General features: G+C 43.3%; 1 protein-coding gene across 1 annotated transcript in view; it reads left to right on the forward strand.

Moving 5' to 3' along the window:
* The window catches only part of FRMD6 (FERM domain containing 6), a 331,509-nt gene that overhangs the window by 115,480 nt on the left and 199,706 nt on the right, over positions 1–16,323 (forward strand). The gene's annotated exons all lie outside the window — the stretch shown is intronic.

A 16,323-nucleotide genomic window follows, 5' to 3' on the forward strand; every position in this document is an offset into this window, starting at 1 on the left:
CAACAAAAAAAATTTTAAACATTACATGCCAGCCTCAGAGGTTATACTCAGGTCCATTAGAGCAGCATGCAGGTCCCTGGAATAGTCTTGTGGTGGGTGCAGTGCATAGCAGACAGGTGGACCCAGGCACATACCTCCCCTTCCTGTTACACTTGTGGTGGAAACTGTGAGCCCTGCAAAACTCACCAGAAACCCACTGTACCCACATATAGGTGCCCCCTTCACCCATAAGAGCTATTGTAATGGTATACAGTTATGGGTAGTGGGTTTTAGGGGGCTCAGCAGATAAGATATGGGAGCAATGGTAAGATGTGTACCTTGGAGTATCTATCTGAAGACCATTGCCTTATTGCTCTCCTGGGATGTCTGTGTAGCTAAGAATGCTGACTCCTCCCATGTCCTAATGACTTGACTATGTGTAATTTCACTTGGACTTTTTTCTTTTTTTTAATGGTTCAAAAAGATAAACGCACAGAGCACAAAAACATCTAGCAAATAGCCATTTTCGAAAAATGTTTTGAAAATGACTATATTACCCACTTAAATTTTGGATGTTTTAGAAAACATCCACAGTTGAACTTAGACGTCATATCGAAAATGCCCCTTCACATCTAACTCTGGGTACAGGTTACTCTCAAGTGTTGCCCAAAGTCAAACAGTGAGTTTCAGATATGGGGGTCAAACTGTGGAATCTCTGGATTCATAGATAACACATTGATGATGCCATTCCGCTGGATTGTCAGCCAGCCCCCAAAAAAGAAGACCAGGCAGAATGGGCCCTAGGCCAAGTGGTGTGCCTTTGAAATGCAAAATCTCTCTCTCTCTTTCAAGATCCAAAGATGCCTGCTGATCCAGCACTCAGCTTAGTGGTGGACAATCTACTGGACAAATTGCTGCATTGTAGACTCACTAGAGCAGGGTTGGGCAACATCGGTCCTCGAGGGCTGCAATACAGTTAGGTTTTCAGAATTTCCTCAATGAATATGCATGAGATCTATTTGCATACAGTGGAGGCAGCGCAGAACCAATTACCAAAGGACCTTCGTACTGAAGAATCTATGATTAGATCCAAAGCGTTGCTGAAGGCTCATTTTTTTCCAGATGGCATTTGGTTGACAGTTGACAGCTTTGAGCCTGGAGACTGGGCTGAGTCAAAGACATATGTATATATATATTTCTTTATATGAATGTTACTTATATTCAATATTGTCATTCTTTTCTTTCGTGTTAAAGAGTTATTGTAAACCACTCTGATTTGAATGGCAGCAAAGACCAGTATATTAAATAAAATTAACCTAATCTAACTCAACAGATTGAGAGCAGGTCATTCCAATAAACCACCTGTAACATAGAAGAGCGGGTAAGAGGCAATATCGGTTAATTAGCAATACCTTCAAAATGTGAGAAAAGGAGTGTTTGGGTTAAGGGTCATCTTGATTCACAGGTGAAGGCTGGCAAAGTAAACAGGCATTGGACATGAAATGTCACAGCTGCACCCTCGATGTAAAATGACATTTGTGGGAAAAGCTTTCACTGAAAGCTTCCTGAAAAAAACATTAAATCTCTGGTTTTCTTTGGTTGCCAATGTTTATGTTAGGAACTATGCTCAGATGTATGCTAAGGGCCTTTCCAGTAAACCCAGAAACAATAGCTATAACCAATTACTTTTCACTGGTTATAGCATAGCCGCCGAGAGGGGGGGGTAGGGGGGACAAAATTCCCCATGCCTGGGCCTCCAAGGGGTGCCCGGTGCCGCAGTCCCACCCACCCTCCGTCGTCGACTGTCTGCCCCCTGCATTGAAATCGCAGTCTCACCTCCGTGAAGGCAGCGCTGCAGGCAGCAGAATGCCTCCCTTCGGCCCTCCTTCCCTCCCTGTGTCCCGCCCTCGTCTGATGTAACTTTCACGAGGGCGGGACACAAGGAGTGAAAGGAGGGCAAAAGGGAGGCATTCTGGTGCCTCCTGCACTGCTTTCACGGATGTGAGACTGCGATTTCAATGCAGGGGGCCTGGCCAGTGGTGGATGGAAGGGGGGAGAAGTGGCTGTGGCAATCTCGGAAGGGGGAGCAGTGGTGACCTTGGGGGGGTGGAGGGGGGAGCGGCAGCGGCGACCTCGGGGGGGTGGCCTTGCCCAGGGCCCAGCCCAGTCTCTCAGTGGCCCTGGGTTATAGAACCATAGAAACCAATGACACATAGAAGATACCATGCTCAGGGCCCATCTCTCTCTCTCCCCCCCCCCCCCCCCCCCCCCCCCATCAAACATTTCCCTGTCTCTCTCTCTCTCTTTCTTCCTCCCATCCAGCATTACCACACATCCCTTTCTCTTTTCTCCCACCCCATCTAGCATGGCTCCATCTTTTTCTCACTCTCTCTCTCTCTCTCTCTCTCTCTCTCTTGCTTTGCTTCTTCCCCCCCCCCCCCCCCCCAAGCATTACCCTATCTCTCTCTCTCTGCCCTGCCACTCACCCTCTCATTTCCTTCCTAGGTCAGCATCAGTAGTAGTAGTAAAAACACCAGAAAAGATCCGTGGTGCCCATGGGCGTAGTTTGGGGGGGGCAGTGAAATCAGTGCTGACTTAGCATATTCTATAATCATAGATTACGCTTAGTTGATATTTCAGCGCCTAAATCTACGTGCATGCATTTATACCAACGAAAACTTGCTGTAAAACCTTGCACACAGATATAGGCGCACTAGGTCATATTCTATAACTAGGCGCCAAAATTTCAGAACGGCCACAAAACGTCTGGTAATCTCACGTGAGACAGCTTTTTGTTGCTCTGCCCCCTTCATTGTGGAATGACGTACCCCCCCCCCCCCCCGATTTGCGATCTATCAATTCCTTATTGAAATTTAAAACTGCTGTGAAAACATTGACTTTTCAGACATTTGTTTAAATGACGCCTCAATTTAGCTGCTTTCCCTCCAGCTCAGTCTGAACCCTCTCCCTTCTACCACTTTTTCTCTCCCCTCACGTTGTGTTCAGTTATTTTATGTGTTAAAAAGGAACAAATTAGTTCTATAAATTCTGTTGTATTTAAGTAATTATTTTTGTTTACCACCACCTTCCACCCTACATGTCTAGTTTTTCTCATTATGTCTACCGTCTCTGTGCTGTGGCCTTCTTGGTCTATATACTCCTTCTTTGTAAACTGCTTTGATGTCTCCAGATCATTTGGCAGTATAACAAATGTTCAAATAAATAAATTCAGCGCTGGTACATGTACAAAAAGAGTGTGTCAACTTTTATATCGTGTGTGTGTAGGCATTCTCAGGGGTACAATTTGGACATGGCAGAGGGGGAGTTGTGCTGTATGCACATATTTAATCATATGGGTAGAGTGCATGAAAACATATAAATCCTCAAATCAAGGCCTGGATGTCTGCACCCCAGCCTGGTGTTCAGGATTTCCACAATGAATATGTATGAGAACTATTTGCATTCATTGCTTCAGTTGCATGCAAATAGATTTCATACATATTCACTGTGGAAATCCTGAAAACCAGACTGAGTTGTGGTCCTCAGGGACTGGATTTGAAGACCCCTGATGTGTACTTTTTTCACAGAAGGTGTAAATTTATGAGTATTTGTGTACTCTTGGGGCTGATTCTGGAAGCCCATTTTATAAAGGCATATAAGCACTTTTGTTATCTTTACAAAATAGATTTAAAATTAGGCGCCTTTCCTAGGTTTCTTATTATAAAATGATTCCCACATGTCTTTGGCCTCAGGAGATGCTCTGGCATTATATAGGGCAAGTCATTTTAAAGCTGTGATGTCCAGGGATGACCAGTGGACCAACCTATGAGAACTGACTGTAGGCACCTGGGGCTTCCACAGATTATCTGTGAGAAATGGTCTGTACTGTCCCCTGGATTCTATATATGGTGCCTAGATCTGCATGCCAAAATGTGAGTGTGCTCCCGAGATGTACGCACAAAGTAATTGGCTAATGAGCCAATTGTCAATAATTGGATGCTACTAACTAAGTATTAAAATTAATCAGCACTCATTAAACTTTGAGCATGCATCTGGCTGTGCACTATTCTATAAGGCATGGCGCCTAACTCCACTAGCGCCTAACTCAAAAGGGGTGTGGCCATGAGCATGTCACGAGCATTCTGAAAAGTTGTCTGTCTAGTTACAGAATACTGCCTCAGCGCCTAACTTGGGTGCCAGCATTTACCCCAGGTTCCAGCAGGCATAAGTCCGGCACTCAAAAATAGGTACAGGAGCTGATCCAAGATGGCGTCTGAAGTGGTGTGAGTTTTTGGACTTCCTGAGCTCCTAGTGGGGTAGACACCAGAAACCCGAATGAACACCATGGGGAAGAGAAAGGGGAAGGCGAAAACTCTTACCTCTTCGAGTCAAGCTTCAAGTCCCGCTGTGCGCCAAACCGTGCTGGAGTCTTTTGGAGTTCGGACACTCGGAGAGCAGCTTCCTGCGACCGTGAGATCAGCCTCATTTGAAGCTGATCATAGTATTGAGGGCATATCGCTTAGCCCGCCCTCCAACACAGCTCCCCCGAGGCCAGGAGCAGGTATGTCGCTGACGGAGGCTCAGAACGATGGGGTGATTGGTGGACTACAACCCCTGTCGTCTGAACCAGGAGGGCTCGTTAGCGCCTCAACGCCGACCAAATTAACAACGAAGGATAACATCTCTTCTGTGGATCGAGCTCCTGCCCCTGTTGAAACCTGTGGTGTAGGAAGACCAGCTGTGATTACGTTGGAAACGCTCTGGGATGCCATCCAAGGTATTAGCACTGCTTTACAAACTAACCTTAACTCCCTGAAGGGAGAAGTAATTGACTTGAAACAAAATCATCAAGAAATTTCTGGAAAAGTCCAAGATAATATAAAAAAGGTAGCAACTTTGGAAGCTGAGGTTAATAAATTGCTAAATGTTTCAGCCACACTGATCAGGGAGAGAGAGGTTCAACATCGCAAAATAGAATTTCTTGAAAATCAAGGTCGTAGGAACAACTTGAGATTTATTCATTTTCCTAAATCTCCACTAATTCCCGCTCTTGACATGTTGCGTAAATATTTTGGAGAAGTCCTGGGAATACCAGCAGAGGGGTTTCTCCCCATTGCTAGAGCTCAGTACATAACAGGATTTTAAAAAGTGACTGATGGACAGTCTCAAGCTCAACCGGACTTTGATTTGACTGGATTCTTGGAGTCATCCCTGGAAATTGTGACTGAAAGAACTACTTTAATTGCTACCTTTGCTTTGGAGATAGATCGTAATAACATTTTCAAGACTTATTTTCGTAATGCAAATGCAAACTTTAAGGGTTCAAAGATACAAATTTTTCCTGATTTAGCGAGGGATACTCAAAAGAGAAGGAGAAAGTTCTTGTCTTATAAGACAAGAGCTCTCAACTTAGGAGCAGTTTTTCAATTAAAATGTCCTTGTAGATGCTTGATATCCCTAAATGCTAATAATTACGTATTCTTTGACCCTGTAAAGTTGCAACAATTTATTGATTTACAGGAAAGCGCTGTTACTGAATGGGCAACCCAGTGGGCTAGCAGGATAAACTGTTCTTCAAGTTTCTTTGATAAATTAATTAATTAATTAATATTTTCTTTTTTCCTGGTACTTGGATCATTGAGTAGTGGACAAAGTTTATAGAGAACTTTATTTCCTTTAAATGTTTTTTGTTTCCTTCTGTATTTTCTGAATATTTCCATTTACATTATATTGTGAAATAAAATGTAAAAAGATATAAATAAAGAATTTTAAAAAATAGGTACAGAAATCAGCACTAACCACGATTCTGTAAAGAGTGCACACCCAGTGGTGTGATGGAGGCGGCTCGACCCAATTCGCGAGAGCCATTTGCTAAGTTTTTAAGAATTTTGGAAGCCAGTTGTTAAAGTAGGCCCCTGTGGCTACTTTAACAACCGGCTCCCAAAATGTGGGCTCAGGCCCCCTCTTGAACTCCCTTTTACTTTACTGGTGGGGATGCCGAGCCCTGCCAGCCAAATAAATAGACTGCAGCTGATCCCGCTGCTTCTTTCCGGCTCTGAGCAGCATGCGTGTGCGAGAAGTCCCAGCATGCTGCTCAGAGCCGGAAACAAGCAACAGGGAGCGGTGGCAGTCCATTTCTTTGGCTGGTGGGGCTTGGAAATCTTGCCAGCATAGATATGCTTAGCGTGCCCACACGGAGGGGGGGGGGAGAGGAATGTTTTCCCCTCCCAGTCCACCCCTGCTCCCCCAAACTGCAGGGATTGCTATGCCTGGAAAGAGAGCCCGTTGCTAAAAATTTACCAGCACCCCACTGTGACACCCTTTATCGAATCATACTTAACACTGATTTTTCCAGCACCAAATTTTGAGCATCGTTTATAGAATTCTCCCCTGAATGTCTCTGTGATCAAAGTCCATTCCATATGCCATGGCTGAAACCAGGATCACGTGCGGATTCCTTGGCTCTCATCAGGAACCTAAAAGAATAGAAGTAATGTGCTTCAGGAAAAACACGGAGACGCTTGACAAAGATTTTTACCACCCACAGAGTCCAGTTCACACAACAGCTTATTGTAATAGGAATTACAGAGTAAGAGGTTCAGAAGTAAATATTGTGCAAAAGCAAATGAATGTGAGCCCTTTGTTTATCTGAAAAACTCTGCTATATACCCAAAAATAACTGGGATAATGACATGCCATTTCATTATAGTCTATAAAGATGCAGTTTGGTCATGGAATGTTGTTTGCTAAGCAACTCAGAGCTCAAATTTAGAGGTAGCAATAAAGCAATAAGATAGCTAGGTTGCATTCCTTGAACTTCACAATTGCCCCAGGAATGACAATGGCACCACAAATATGGAGCGCCTTTTTGAACTAAGGTCACTACAGTCAGGAAGCAGGATGAGTTACTTTGTAAACAGTATTCCAACAGAAACATTATCTGAGCTTTATGGTTTTGCCTCCAAGGAAACCATATGAGAGTGTCACAATTTCCGTCATAGTTTGTGTGATAGTTTTGGCTATTGGGTCACTGGGAAAAAGAAAAAAGCAAAGGCCCGAGGTCCGGATGCTTATACACACATGCACACACACACACAAATACACACACGCACACATCAAAATCAAAAACCCACTAGTCTAACAGTAGGGATGGAAAATTTTGGAATTTTATGAATTTTAGGGGTTTTTTTCCAGTTCGTTTCACATATGCATTTCAATACAAAACAATTTAGGCACATTTGAACATTTTAGGAGCACAGGTTAATTGCATGCAAGTACATTCATAGGTTTATGCTCATACAATCAATTTTGCCTGCACTTTTGGTTAAGCGCCTAAACAAACCAAATATGTGGAATGAGTTGCACATCCCTGTCTAACAGGATCTAGCAATGTGTATATTTTTGATCCTGCTTCATGGTAGTCCTATTATTAGGTTTCAATTTGCTGTATGTATTGTATTTATGTTTATAATTGTACATTTTACTATTGTTATGCTGTTATTGTTAGTTGGTTTCCCATGTCTTTTATGGCAATTTTAAGTTTGTTCGCTTTTAAATTTTTTGGGGGGGGAGGGAAGGGGCATGGATGTGTCTAACATTTACACACACAAATGATAGCCAAACCAACAGCACATAGGCACAAGCTTTTACGCCAGCCATTGATCTAGCGTAAGTGCTCGAGCCTAAATTTAGGTGCATAACTGCAGACTTACACTAGTCTTCTGATATGAAATTTGCACCTAGCACACGTAATCCCAGGGCCTAACTTTAGGTGACCTGTAGAGAATTACCCTCTTATCCCCAAATTCTATACATTATGCCTTAATTTCTGTGCGGAAATCAAAGCGTATTCTATAACAATGTGCATAACTTAATTGGTTAACTAGCTACTCACCGATGTTACTTGGAGGTTAACCAGTGCTTTTTTTTGTAGGAAAAAAGGTACCAGTACTCATTTTGGGCGGGGTCACCATCTATGGCTCCACCCCTATGGTAGCCAGACCCACAGTAGCCACACCTCTTATACCAGCCATGGCACATATAAGCAGTATCATTGAAAATACTTTTCCAGAAAAGGAGAAAAAAATAACTTGTGATTTTTTTTTCATTATAAATAATTTCTGTAAGCTGTTACAGCTCCAGAATACGCACTGCAAAATAAGACAGCGGATATAAATTCTCAAATTGGACATCTTCCAAACACTAAAATGAAAATAAAATGATTTTTTTCTACCTTTGTTGTCTGGTGTCTTTGTTTTTCTGATCATGTTGGTCCCAGTCTCCGATTCTGCTACTCTCTATCTGTTCTCTTAACTCCATTTCTAGGGATTCCTTTCCATTTATTTCTTTACTTTCCTCCTTTCTTCTTCATTTCTTGCCTACATCCATAGGTAAAAGCTGGGTCCTCCGCGGACTTGACTGGAGGAGGTATAGAGTGGATCCAGCTATTGCCTATTTTATCCATCCATGTGCAGTTTTTCTCCTCTTTTCCCTTTCCCTCATCTCGTCAGTATGCCTCTCCTTCCACTTTCCATCCATGTCCAGCATTTTTCCTCTCTCCTACCCTCCATCCATGTTCATCTCACTTCCTCTCTCTTCCCTCTCCTCCATCCATGTCCAGCATTTCAACTCTCTCCCCTCCCCTCCATCCATGTCCAGAATTTCTCCTCTCCCCCTCCACTCCATTCATGTGCATCTCCTTCCTCTGTCTTTCCTTCCCTCCAACATTTCTCCTCTCTTTCCTGCCCTCCACTCCATCCATGAACAGCATTTCTCCTCTCTCCCCTCCCATCCATGTGCATTTCCTTCCTGTATTCTCTCTCCTCCATCCATGTCCAGCATTTCTCCTGCCCTTCCCTCCATCCATCCATGTCCAGCAATTCAGCTCTCTTCCCTGCCCTCCCCTCCAACCCATGTCCAGCGATTCTCCTCTGCCCTCCCCTCCCATCTATGTCCAGCGATTCTCCTTTGCCCCATCCTCCCCTCCCAACCATGTCCAGCGATGCTCCTCTCTCCCCTGCCCTCCCCGCCATGTCCAGCGATTCTCCTCTGCCCCTCCCCTAACCATCCATGTCCAGCGATTTCTCCTCTCTTCCCTGCCCACTCCCTCCCATCCATCTCCAGCAATTCTCCTCTGCCCTCCCCTCCATGTCCAGCGATTCTCATTTGCCCCTATCCTCCCCTCCCATCAATGTCCAGTGACTCGCCCCAGCCTCCACCTGTCCCCCTTTTCAGCCCCGTCGAGTTCCAGTTCCAACCCCAGCCCCGCCTGCCTACCCTCAGCCCCCCAACAGTCCTGCTTTCTGTTCCTGCCACCCCGAATTGAAATCTTTTATTTTTTAAACCTGAAGTAACAGCTCCACCGCTGGCGTTAGTGAAAGCAGCGCAGGCTCGCCTCCTCCAGCCTTCCCTTTCCTCTAAGTGTCCCACCCTCGCAGAAACAGGAAACTACATCAAAGGAAGGCGGGCCATTGAGAGGAAAGGGAAGGCTAGGGGAGGCGAGCCTGTGCTGCTTTCACTAATGCTGTCGGCAGCGCTGCAACTTCAGTTAAAATAAATAAAAGATTTAAACACAGGGCGGCAGGAACAGAAAGCATGGCTGTCAGGAAGATGAGGGTGGGCATGTGAGCTGGCCCTGGGTAAAAAAGGTGCCAGTACACCGTACCGGTGCGTACCGGCACAAAAAAAAAAGCACTGAGGTTAACAAACAATTATCAGCATGAATTGGCAGTAATTGAAATTTACACACACAACTCGCTAAGGGTATTCTATATTGCGGTGCACCTAAATTCTAAGTTGCATAGTTGAAAAGGGGGCATGGCCATGGTTGGGGTGTGGATGTTTCTACAATCTATGTGCTTTATTATTGAATGCACCCGCTCTCTGCCTAATTTAGGCGTCAGGATTTACACCAAACAAAACATGGCCTAAATGGACATGACCAAATTTGGCCATGTTAAGAGATGCTTGGCGCAATTCTATATACCACAAGGAAATTTAAGCTGATTCTATAAAATTTAGGTGTACTTTAGAGAATACCCCTAGGCGTATTTTTTTTACCGTGTGGATTTTTCAGGCGCCATATATAGAATCTAGCCCTTAATTTTTTTGAAGACATTGCTTTCTCTTTTAGTGGGGGAAAGATCTTGATAAAGCAGAGAAGAACTATATCTGAGGAAAAGGCTTAGTACAGCTAGTACAAAATCCCAATTTTAAAAAGTCCAGAGCTCTGCAGTACAGTGCTGCCTGTTTGTTTGGGTAGACTGGTTGGGATATTTTACAATGTCACATTCCAGGACTGAAGTGTAATTACACTGAACGCAAAGCGACATTTGGGCAGACACACATTTTTCTCTGTGTTGTTTTAGGTTTTCCTAATAGGGTGTTTTACACAAAGATCCGGTTAACACTCTAAATAAGACATGTTTACTCTCCAATCTCATGTATTTTTAGGCATTCCTTGCTCTAAGAACTCCTGTATGCTGGTAAATGCGTATGGTTGTGTCGTCTTTGCGCCTGCGCATAGGCAAGTTATATATGCACCATTTTGGCAATGGAAAGGTCAGAGGGTAACAAGAAAGTTATGTGTGTAATTTAGAATACAGGTGGATGTGTACATTAAAATTATTTTGTTGCTTACTTTGGCTTTTTCTGATTTGTATTGTTTTGTTTCCCATGTATATCTTTTGTTTCAGTCTAGCACACATTATGGAGGTAATTCTGTGCAATTCATCTAAAAGTAGGTGCCAGGATGGGGGGGTGGGGGTGCTAAAAGTAAATTCTATATTGACACATATGCGCATAACTGCTGTTATAGAAAACAATGTAAGTTCTCAGTTATGCACCTAACTTTAAGAACATAAGAGCATAAGAACAGCCACTCTGGGGCAGATCAATGGTCCATCTAGCCCAGTATCTTGCTTCTAACAGTGGCCAATCCAGGTCAGAAATACCTGGCAGAATCCCAAATAGTTGCAAGATTCCATGCTACTGATTTCAGGGACAAGCAGTGGCTTCCCCATGACTATCTCAATAGGAGACTATGGACTTTTCTTCCAGGAACTTGTCCAAACCTTTTTTAAACCCAGATATGCTAACAGCAGTTACTATATATAGCAATATAATATCATAAAGAGCTTATTAGGATATCACTGATAATCAATGTTCAATGGAAGCGTGAACAGATTGGAGAGCACTTTATTCGATCAGTCAGACACCACGGCACCCTGAAGAAGGACACGAAACTGAGGCCAAGTTGGGCCATGGAAGGTGTCGAGTTGACTGTAATTGGATAAGATAAGTGCTTTTTCCCGTACTAGATATATATAGACGGGTTTTGTTATTTTGGTTTAAATAGAGTAAAAAGACATTGTAGTATTTGCAAAATAACAGAAAAGAAGGAGGTTTTTTACCCATGATGATTTAAAGGACCTCCCGATAGTTGGTGATATCAACAATAGGAGTGTGCCTTTAGAATTTGAGGTTTTTTCCTCCTAATATTCAGAATTTTCAGGACTATTAAAGGATATCTTTGTTGGCTGTGATGCTAACAGCAGTTACCACATCTTCTAGTAATTAGCTCCAGAGCTTAACAATTTGTTGAGTAAAAAAATATGTCCTCCTATTTGTTTTAAAAATATTACCATGTACCTTAGTTGAGTCCTTTAGGCTTATTACCTTTTGAAAGAAAACACAATTAATTCACGTTTACCTATTCTACACCAGATCTCTTTCATATCCCTCCCTCCACCATCTCTTCTCCAGACTAAAGATCCCTAACCTCTTTAGCCTTTCCTCATATGAGCACAGTTCCATCCCTTTAACTATTTTCGTTGCCGTTCATTGAACCATTTTGAATTCTGTCTTTTTTGAGATACAGCGACCAGAACTGCACATAATATTCAAGATGAGGTTGCACCATGGAGCGATACAGAGGAATTATAATATTCTCGGTCTTATTTTCTATCCCTTTCCTAATATTCTTAGCATTCTGTTTGCTTTGTTGGCTTCTGCTGCACACTGGGCAGAAGCACTTAACGCTAGCTCAATGGCTGCTGTAAACACTTGTGCCTAACTGCTAGTATTCTATCACCTGTGTGCATAATTGTTAGGCACACCCCTAACCCATCCGAGCCTCTCTCAAGTCCACACCCCTCTTGGAGTTGCATGCTATGGATTTTCTGCACTCAGTGGGTAGAATACTAAGAGCAGTTATATGCATAAATGCAAATTTATGCCAATTAACACCAATTATAGCCAATTATTGTTTGTTAACACCAATTAGCAGCTAATTTAATAATTTATGTACATAGTATTCTATCACTTGCATGCACATATGGATCTCAGTGAACCTGGAAGATGTACTGAGCCAAACTGACAAATTAAAGAGTAGTAAATCATCTGGACCAGATGGCATACATCCAAGGACTCAAAGTACTCAAGCATGAAATTACTGATCTGCTGTTAGTAATATGTAACCTGTCGTAAAAATCGTCTGTAGTACCTGAAGATTGGAGGATGGAAAATGTGATGCTGATTCTTTTAAAGGGCTGTAGGGGTGATTCTGGAAATTATAGGCCGGTAAGCCTGATGTCGGTGGCGGGCAAAATAGTGGAAACTATTATAAAGGATAAAATTACATAATGCATAGACAAACATGATTTAATGGAACAGTGTCAGCATGGGTTCAGCCAAGGGAAGTCTTGCCTCACCAATTTGCTTCACTTCTTTGAAGGCATTAATAAACATGTGGACAAAGGTGAGCCAGTTGATGTAGTGTATCTATATTTTCAGAAAGCTTTTGACAAAGTTCCTCATGAGAGACTCCTGAGAAAATTAAAAAGTCTTGGGATAGGAGGCACTGTCCTTCTGTGGATTAGGAATTGGTTATTGAACAGAAAAGAGAGAGAGAAGAGTTAAATGGCCATTTTTCTCAATGGAGGAGGTAAATAGTGGAGTGTCGCAGGGATATGTACTGGGACCGGTGCTATTTAACATATTTATAAATGATCTGGAAATCAGAACGATGAGCAAGGTGATTAAATTTACAGATGACACAAAAATATTCAAAGTTGTCAAAACATATACAGATTGAAAAATTGCAGGAAGACCTTAGGAAACTGGAAGGCTGGGCATCCAAATGACAGATGAAATGCAATGTACACAAATGCAAAATGATGCACATTAGGAAGAATAATCCGAATCATAGTTACCTGATGCTAAGGTCCTCCTTAGGAGTCAGCACTCAAGAAAAAGATCTAGATGTCATTGTAGACAATATGTTGACATTTTCTGCCCAGTGTGCGGCGGTGGCCAAAAAAGCAAACAGGATGCTAGGAATTATTAGGAAAGGGATGCAAAATAAGACCAAGAATATTATAATGCCACTGTATCCTCCATAATGTGACCTCAACTTGGTTGCCATAGCGGAATTAGAAAAGGTTCAAAGAAGAGCGACCAAAATGATAAAGGGGATGGAACTGCTTCCATATGAGGAAAGACTAAACAGGTTAGGGCTCTTCAGCTTGGAAAAGAGATGGCTGTGGTGTGGGGGGGGGGGGGGGGGGGATATGATTCAAGTCTATAATATCCTGACGTGTAGTATGGGTAAAAGTGCATCTTTTTTTTCACTCTTTTTCACTGCCAGAGGAGGTGGTAAGAGTGGTTAGTGTATCTTGGTTTAAAAAAAAAGTTTGGACAAGTTCCTGGAGTTAAAGTGCATAGTCTGGTATTGAAATGGACATGGGGGAAGCCACTGCTTGCCCCACGATTGGTAGCATGGAATGTTGCAAGTAACTGGGTTTTTGCCAGGTACTGTTGGAAGCAGGATACTGGGCTAAATGGATCATTGGTCTGACCCAGTAGGGCTATTCTTATGTTCATATATAAACAATACCCACCCCCCATGGTGTAATAGTTGTCATGGAACCCTATAAAAGGAAACTGTAAAAAAGTTATGGAACTAAAAAAAAGGCTGAAGCATGTTGTGAAGGGGCATCCACGGCACACACATTGTAGCTTTTTTTTTTCCTGGGCATGTGTATAGCATGGACACATAGAGGGGCATAATTCAACGAAAACGTCTATCTCCATGGGCGTTTATCTCCGAGAACGGGTCCGTGAAGGGGCGGACCGAACCGTATTTTCGAAAAAAATAGACGTCCATGTTTTATTCGACAATTTGTGAGCTGGGCGTTTTTGTTTTTCAGTGATAATGGAAAATGAAAGCGCCCAGCTCAAAAACGAATAAATCCAAGGCATTTGTTCGTGGGAGGGGCCAGGAGTCGTAGTGCACTGGTCCCCCTCACATGCCAGGACACCAACCGGCCACCCTAGGGGGCACTTTTACAAAAACAAAAAAAAAGGTAAAAGAGCTCCCGGGTGCATAGCACCCTTCCCTTGTGTGTTGAGCCCCCCAAATCGCCCTCAAAACCCACTGCCCACAAGTCTACACCATTACTATAGCCCTAAGGGGTGAAGGGGGGCACCTACATGTGGGTACAGTGGGTTTGGGGGGCGGTGTGGAGGGCTCCCATTTACCAGCACAAGTGTAACAGGTGGGGGGGGATGGGCCTGGGTCCACCTGCCTGAAGTCCACTGCACCCCCTAACAACTGCTCCAGTGACCTGCATACTGCTGCCAGGGAGGTGGGTATGACATTTGAGGGTGAAAATAAAAAGTTGTGAAACATCATTTTTTGTGGTGGGAGGGGGTTAGTGACCACTGGGGGAGTCAGGGGAGGTCATCCCTGATTCCCTCTGGTAGTAATCTGGTCATTTAGGGCACTTTTGGGGGCCTTATTCATGAAAAAGCAGGGTCCAGGAAAAGTGCCCTAAATTCTAGCTACAAACGCATACTTTTTTTCCATTATCGGCGAAAGGCGCCCATCTCTGTTCGGGTGATAACCACGCCCCAGTTCCGCCTTCACCACGCCTCTGACACGCCCCCGTCAACTTTGAACGCTTCCGCGATGGAGTGCAGTTGAAAACGTCCAAGTTCGGCTTTCGATTATACCGCGTTATTCGTTTTTGGGAGATAAACGCCTATCTCCTGATTTAGGTCGCAATATAGCCGTTTTTGTCTTTCGATTATAAGCTGGTTAGTGAGTGACTGTTCTACACATGCGCTAGGCGCTTTCCCTACCGAGCTGCTTACTGAAATTACGTGCAGCTTATTTGCATGCAAATTCTTTTGATCATCGCTCACTATTTCAAAATCGGTAACTTCTAAATGCATGCGATTTTTAACGGCAACTTTTGAGCATCGGCCACTTAGTAACAATGCCTTCTCTTTCATTAACCCTTTTTGAACATCTTTAGTTGACTGGCCACCCAGGACTATCCTGAGCTGCAAATGCACTGTGTGTGACGCGCCCACCCTGCCCACCGTTTATTGAGTGGAATAGTAGTAATGGAGTCTAACAGTTACATGCATTTTTTTATTGTATTGTTTTTATCATTTTAGTTATGTTTGTTTTATGTGTAATCCACCGAGGATTTGTAGATTTTGTAGACTATAAATATTATAATTAAATAAATAGTGGCCAAGCAAGGGAAGCAGTGTGATGGATTCAGTTTTGGCACCCTTGCCTCTCTTGTGCCCTGTGCAGCTGCACCAACCTCACACAACTTCCAACAGCCCTGCAGCCACCCTGCTCCAGGTGCCCACTTCACCAATCTTTCTTTGACTCGAGGGGTTAGGAGATCCCCATGAGCCATGCTGTCCCTGCTCCTGGCCCCTTCATTAGGAATATGCTGTGATTCTAAAATAGTATGAATGCATCCGTGATATCTGTTATATGCATCAGTGCACACTAGGGGGTAATTCTACAAGGAGCTGTCTAGTTTTAGGTGGCAAACCCATGCGTAAATGCCAGTACTCTAGTCATTTCCATGCATAAATAAGCAGGTTCCGGCAATGCAGTATTCTGCATGTGTGCATCTACATGCAATGGCGTGTACTTTGCATGCAGATATTCATATAGGTGGAATTTAGGAGGACTGACATGTGTAGATTATGAAACCTTACTCTCCTCTTGGTGAGTATTTACTCCAGCTCTAGGCACTTTCCTAGTGCCTAAATCTAAGGGCCCCTTTATAGACCTACTCTTCATATGCAAAATCAAGTACATGCCATGTAAAAATATAGCCTCTAGTTCTATAACCTTGTGTGCACAATTTGACACTTAAAGCGGCATTTTCGAAAGGATGTCCAGCTCATATGCTCAAATTTTATATATGGCGCCTAGAGTTACGTGCGTTATATTGAGCATGCCTCCAATTTAATGCATGCAACTTAATTGAATAACAAGCCAATCAGCGCTGATAATTGATAACAATTATCAGC

The sequence above is a fragment of the Microcaecilia unicolor genome, chromosome 9 (genome assembly GCF_901765095.1).
Source record: "Microcaecilia unicolor chromosome 9, aMicUni1.1, whole genome shotgun sequence".
NCBI classification, from domain to species: Eukaryota; Metazoa; Chordata; class Amphibia; order Gymnophiona; family Siphonopidae; genus Microcaecilia; species Microcaecilia unicolor.